Here is a 5792-nt window from a genome sequence, read left to right on the forward strand (position 1 = left end):
TGATTGTCTTCACTTGATCTATTCTCTCTTTTGTCTTTCAGCAGTAATCATCAGTGAACACTGATTGAGTTTAAGCAAGGCAGTGCACTAAGCAGAGGAGACAAAGAGGTAAATCCTTTTCCCTGTCGCCACACCTGTTGCTGTGTTTTTCTTGTGTGCTTAACTTCAGTTGTGTCAGTGTTCTTTCAAGCTGGATTTGGACTTCTTGAAAGTCTTTATCTTATCTGAAATTTTTGTGTCTGTCTTCCTAGCTTCTTCACATCTGATGTTTTAATTGTTCTATGAACCTATTAAAGACACTGAATATAATCCATCTTCTGTTTCTCTTTAGTAATCATAGTAAATACAAACTTATTATTTCCCCATTCACTTCTTTACCCCTTTCTCATTGTCTGATGACCACTCTGAAACCTTGTAATGATCTCTTCAAACCATGCAGTGATATGCATTTATATGCTCTATTTTTTAAAGCATCCCCTCTTCTACATTTTAGTTTTTTAAACCTGAACTTTTTAAAGTTTATTTTTGTCTGTAATTGACTCACAGAAGAAAGGTTAATTTGAATGATCAAGGGGTGTTAATTTGTGGGTTAAAATGTGTTAAACAGTTGATATGAAGTCTGTTTAAGTCAATTAGAGAGTGTAATGAAGCTGTTTCTAGAGTGTTAAGGAACCTTTTGAAGTCAACTTGGCATTCACTCCTGTGTATCAACCAAGACACCTGGCTAAACATGCCATTGCACTTAGGTTTTTAAATTTGTTTATATTACAATAGATACAAATAGGTCTACATACTTAAAAAAAGTTTGACTTTATTAAGATTCTTACATTTTGCTATAGGAAATAAATTCATGATTTAATTCATTAGCAAAGTGAAAAACATAATTAGTAACACTGTTATCTTTGTTACTCTCATATTTTTTTCTAAAATAAAGTGCAACTGAACTCTGTAACCAACAAAACATTTCTGCGTTTTTGTTCGTTTTTAAAACTAGATTAGTGTCATTATCGTTGAATTATTTTTAATACTAAGTACCTCATATAGAAAGGGACCATAAAAAGACATGTAAAATTTGGTATACTCATTTAAAGAAATGATTTGTTTTCCCCTCCAAAATTATTTGAAGTAATATTATGAAACATTTTAGTGTTGGTAATATCTTCAAAATTTTCAAAATAGTTATTATGCAGAGTTTAATGTTATTATGCTCAGTTTCAATAGTCGAATGTAATTTTTGTGTAATGATAGGTATATTTAAGATGAGTGAAGCAACTTCAACAGTTCAGATCCACAGAGATATGAGGGTAGAAATCAAATTTTAGAATACATTCTTCCCTTAGCATCAGGGTTACTATGGTACTATTTTTTTATCACTTGTGTCAGTTTACTAGTAAGAAATATATTCAGCATTTCAGTTTCTTCTTGCAACCATTCAGTTTAATTATTTAGAGAGTGAAGAAAAACAACTCTTACATGCTAAAGGGATTTCTGCAATGACAGATTAGATGCCAAAATAATGAAACCACACAACTTAAAAAATATACTGAATAATAGATGTTTTCTGATGAATTTCCACAAAAATATCATATTTTAAAAATATTTTAGGCAACTCATAATATTATTTTTTAATCTACTGTAGAAGCACTATGAGTATAGTGTTTTGTAGCTCATTAGCTATTTCTTTAATGAGTTTTTTTTTGTGATAGTTAAAGTAACAGACAAATGACAGATTGTTTGCCTTTAATGATTTCCCTGTTTCAAGCCCATTACAAAGCAATTAGAAATCTGACAGCATTTTCACTCTGCATTACTGATCATCTAAAGTGATGAGGAATGAGAGGTGATGAATATTAATTGTATATTTTCATATGATTATCATAAATTATTACCTTGTCTGATGTGCTGCAGGTGAAGTGGGAGCATAAGAGAAAGACAGTCAGATACATTAATTTGAAAGACTATATGACTTTTTAAAATCTTTGTAGTGTAAATTCTGATCTGCAGTGTTAGTCTCTATGAATATGAAATTAATTCTTTTTAACTTCTAGCTATATTTGGGGTAACTTAAATAACTTTTCTTATTTCAGTGCAAGAAAAGGAAAAATTATTTCATAGTACAATGTACATATATGTATTTAAGTTCATAATTTTAAGAATCTAATTTAGAAAATGAGATAGTGAATTTTGGTGATATACATATATACAATATTCAGATATATCATTACAGAGGAGAAAGATATACTTAGAAACAGATCTTATGTTAGTCTTAGGTTAAAGTCAGGTAATCCTGCAAAAGAGGAAGCAAGAAAGTGTAACCAGATGTAAAAGATTTTTCTGGGTCCTCTGTAACAGTTCTTTTACTCTTAGTCCACTGTATATCCTGTTTCCCCAGTTTCTTGCTTCAGGTAGATGAGCCTAAGCCTGTCACTAGGACTCAAGTGCTGTTGTTACTTGGTTCTCAGCCCTGAAAAAGTAGCAAAGGTTGGTCCAGAAACTAGATAATAGTCTTTGGTACAGGAAGAATTGGCAAGCTTAAAGCATTTGAGATGATTAGAAATGTATTTGTATCAATTTTACCAAAGTAAATTAATTTATATTTTGATATCTCTCTAATTATAGGTATTAGTTGATAATCAGTAAATACTGAATTGAGTTGAATTTCATTACAGTAATGAGGCCATACCTTGCTTCCGTCTTGTCTCTTGGACCTTTTTGCTGTGGTTTGCTCTGTGGCATACCGTCCCTTAGAGAGGCATGCCATCCTGGATCCATCTTTATTTATGAAGGTCATAATCCATATGATAATATGATTATAAATCAGTAAAAATGGACTTTTCACATGCTTCTTAGAAATCATTCTCCTTACTTTATATTCAACTCCTCAACTCCTTTTTGCTGATATTCTTTATCTTCTCTTAGTCCAGACTTTAAGTTGATCCTTTGTACAGCCCAATTCTCCTTTTCCACTTCTAACATACCACCAACCAACATACTTACTTGCCTTTTGGCTAAAGTCCCCACTTCTTCCTTTAGAGGAATTGGTTTAGAAATTTTACATATTTTTGCTGTGACAGAGAATAGTCACCCATACCTGAGTTTATAGTAAACTGGGCGGCAAACCATGGCATTGTTAGCTAATCAACAGCTGAAGAAACAAACACTCCTAAATCGTAAATTGTAAATACCTGGTTACTTGCCCTCATTTCCTTCTGGGTTCCTCAGTACAAGTAATGTCCTCTTAAGCTTGGGAACGTCTCCAATTGATTGTTTCCGGCGTATTTAGGCTTAGAAAGATAGTTAAGATCAAACAAACAATTCGGTGGCCAAATTTTTTTCTTTCTAAGGTATTTATATTATTACTTTAAATAGTAACAGAGGTTGGGAAAATAGGGATGTTAATTACATAATGAGAAAACACTTACCCTGGTCCAATAAGCAGCTCAGTTCAAGATAATGTTGGCTCTTGTCTGATTAGATTCTTGTCTAATATAGACCAAGTGTTTGACTTCCTTCCCAGCTGGGACCTCTTTCCTCCATAGTTGTGCTTCTATCCCCGCTGTGTACTTAGCCAGCTGGTCACATGACACAGAGACCTCTCTCCTTGAAAACTGGGCTCGTTTCTCCACTCCATACACTTCTTTACACTGTCTCCCTTTTCTAACCAAACAGCAGCTATTCTTTACACTTTTCAAGTTTCAAGTGTTTTTACTTATATTTAAACACCACTCTGTTACTCATCATTTACTCTAGTCATAGAGGATCCTTTTAAGTCATTCACAAAGCATTCCTTCTTTCCCTCTCAAAATTCCTACCTAAAATGGGTTTATGTCTTCTACCAGTACAGTACCACTTAACTGAAGCAGCAAGTCATTTAAGATCCCTAGGGAAAAGAAAGGTCAACAGGTTGGAATGAGAACTAAGGAAAAAATTTCTTATTAATTTCAGAGATGACAGGGATCTGATATGATAGAGCTAAAACATAAATGAGTCTAAGATTCCTGACTAGTCATTAGTAAAGACATTGACTCAGTTCTGAAACAGGCCCTCAAGAGAGAGGAGATATGTCAACATCCATTGGCTTAGCGTTGAAGACAGTTTTCGAATTATTTTATTCTTAAACCATTTTCCCCTACACTAGATTGGAAAATAGAGTAAAAAAGCTTACAATACTTAAATAGATTACACTGTTCACTTCTTACTTTATAATATGATCTGTCATTCTATCAGAAAAAGATACTAAGTTCATCTGGCATATTTGGCTTTTCAGATACTGTGTTGGTTGTTTTCCAATATTTTATGCCCTTTACTAATTGATTGTTTAATTTGTTACTGAATGTTTCCAGGTTAAACTAAGCTGTCTAATTACCAAAATCATTTCGCCTTGTTTTAAAGATGGGTATGATTTCCCTTTTCCAGTCTCCAGGGACATTTTCCCATCCCTTTAAGATGGTGAAAGCAAAAGGAAATAGTTAAAAGTATTGAGAGGGAAGAGGAATAAAAAGATGATATTCTTTCTTCCCTTTGCAGTAGTCATGTCATCCATGTGACTTATTCTAATCTGATAGTCATAAATATTTGAGTAATATTTTAATTCATTCTTTGAACTTCTTAAAGTTTAAATTTACTGTCTCCCCAGGAAACAAATGGATTTCTCTTTAATAAAAGTAAATTGGATGGTGCATATGTGTCATAAGGAAGTTACTCTTGCAGGTTAGTTCAGTCAATCCTTAACCATTATAGTATATGGTTTCTTTATCAAGGAGTTAGCACAAGGTGAGCCCCAGAGTACACTGTTCTATCACCTCATATTTGGCACCCTGCCTAGAAGGTGATCTTTTAAATTTTTTAAGTTCTCCGGGAGAATGGTACATAATAGTTGTTATTGAAACAAATTGGAAGTACAAATTTATGTAATCAGATTTGAAGGATTTGTTTCCCACTAATAGTTGAGCAGCTTTCCTGTTTTGGTTGGTTTAACAATACCTTTCAGTAGATTTCAAACTTCACATCATGGCTGATAGAACCACTTCTCTCTCCCCCTCTCTAGAAAATGTATCCTAATCCCTCTTAAACTTGAAGTATAAAATTCAGAACACTGTATCAGTATACTTCTGTGTCTTCTAGGGTACCTGTAAACCAGAGATTGTATTTTAATAAAGGGAAAGGAGAAAGAAAAGAACTCCTTAAACTCCAATTTAGCACACTGGCACAAAGATTTTCGGATCATTTATTCAAGTGGTTAGCTCAAGGGTTAGCATTAACTTTGGGGGCTTCTTTGTGATCAACAGGGCTTTCAGTTTTCCATGGTCAAGTGCTCCATTTAATGCATGTGAATAATAAACTTAAGCAAATTAAAAGGGACTTTCATGCTTGGGAGGTAAAGAAGTTTATGCAATTTTACCCTTACCTAAAGAACTGACCACTAAAGTAATATAGAAGGAAAAGAGTTTTTTTCCTGCCTTCATTTTGGAAATTTGATTTAAAAACCTTAAGATTTCCCATATAGCATTTAAAAACTTTTTTGAGCCTGCTCCATTGCTATGTGGTAACCTTTTATTTCTAAAGAATTAGGTGTTTCTCTCTCTAAATGGGGAGCTAAAGCAAGAGTTGAATTTTTTTACCTATAAAATATGCATAGTTATGAAAAAAGTATATACATTTGAAAATTGCATGTATTTTTATGCTCCTATTTACTTGTTACTGTGGCAACCACCACACTGCCTAGTATTTATGTTGTCTATGATTCAGAGCACCTTTTCAAAAAAATAAATATGCCAGAACCATGTATTGGT

This window comes from Delphinapterus leucas, chromosome 7 (genome assembly GCF_059928025.1).
Source record: "Delphinapterus leucas isolate spDelLeu-1000000601 "Yukka" chromosome 7, BTC_Dleu_Yukka2, whole genome shotgun sequence".
NCBI classification, from domain to species: domain Eukaryota; kingdom Metazoa; phylum Chordata; class Mammalia; order Artiodactyla; family Monodontidae; genus Delphinapterus; species Delphinapterus leucas.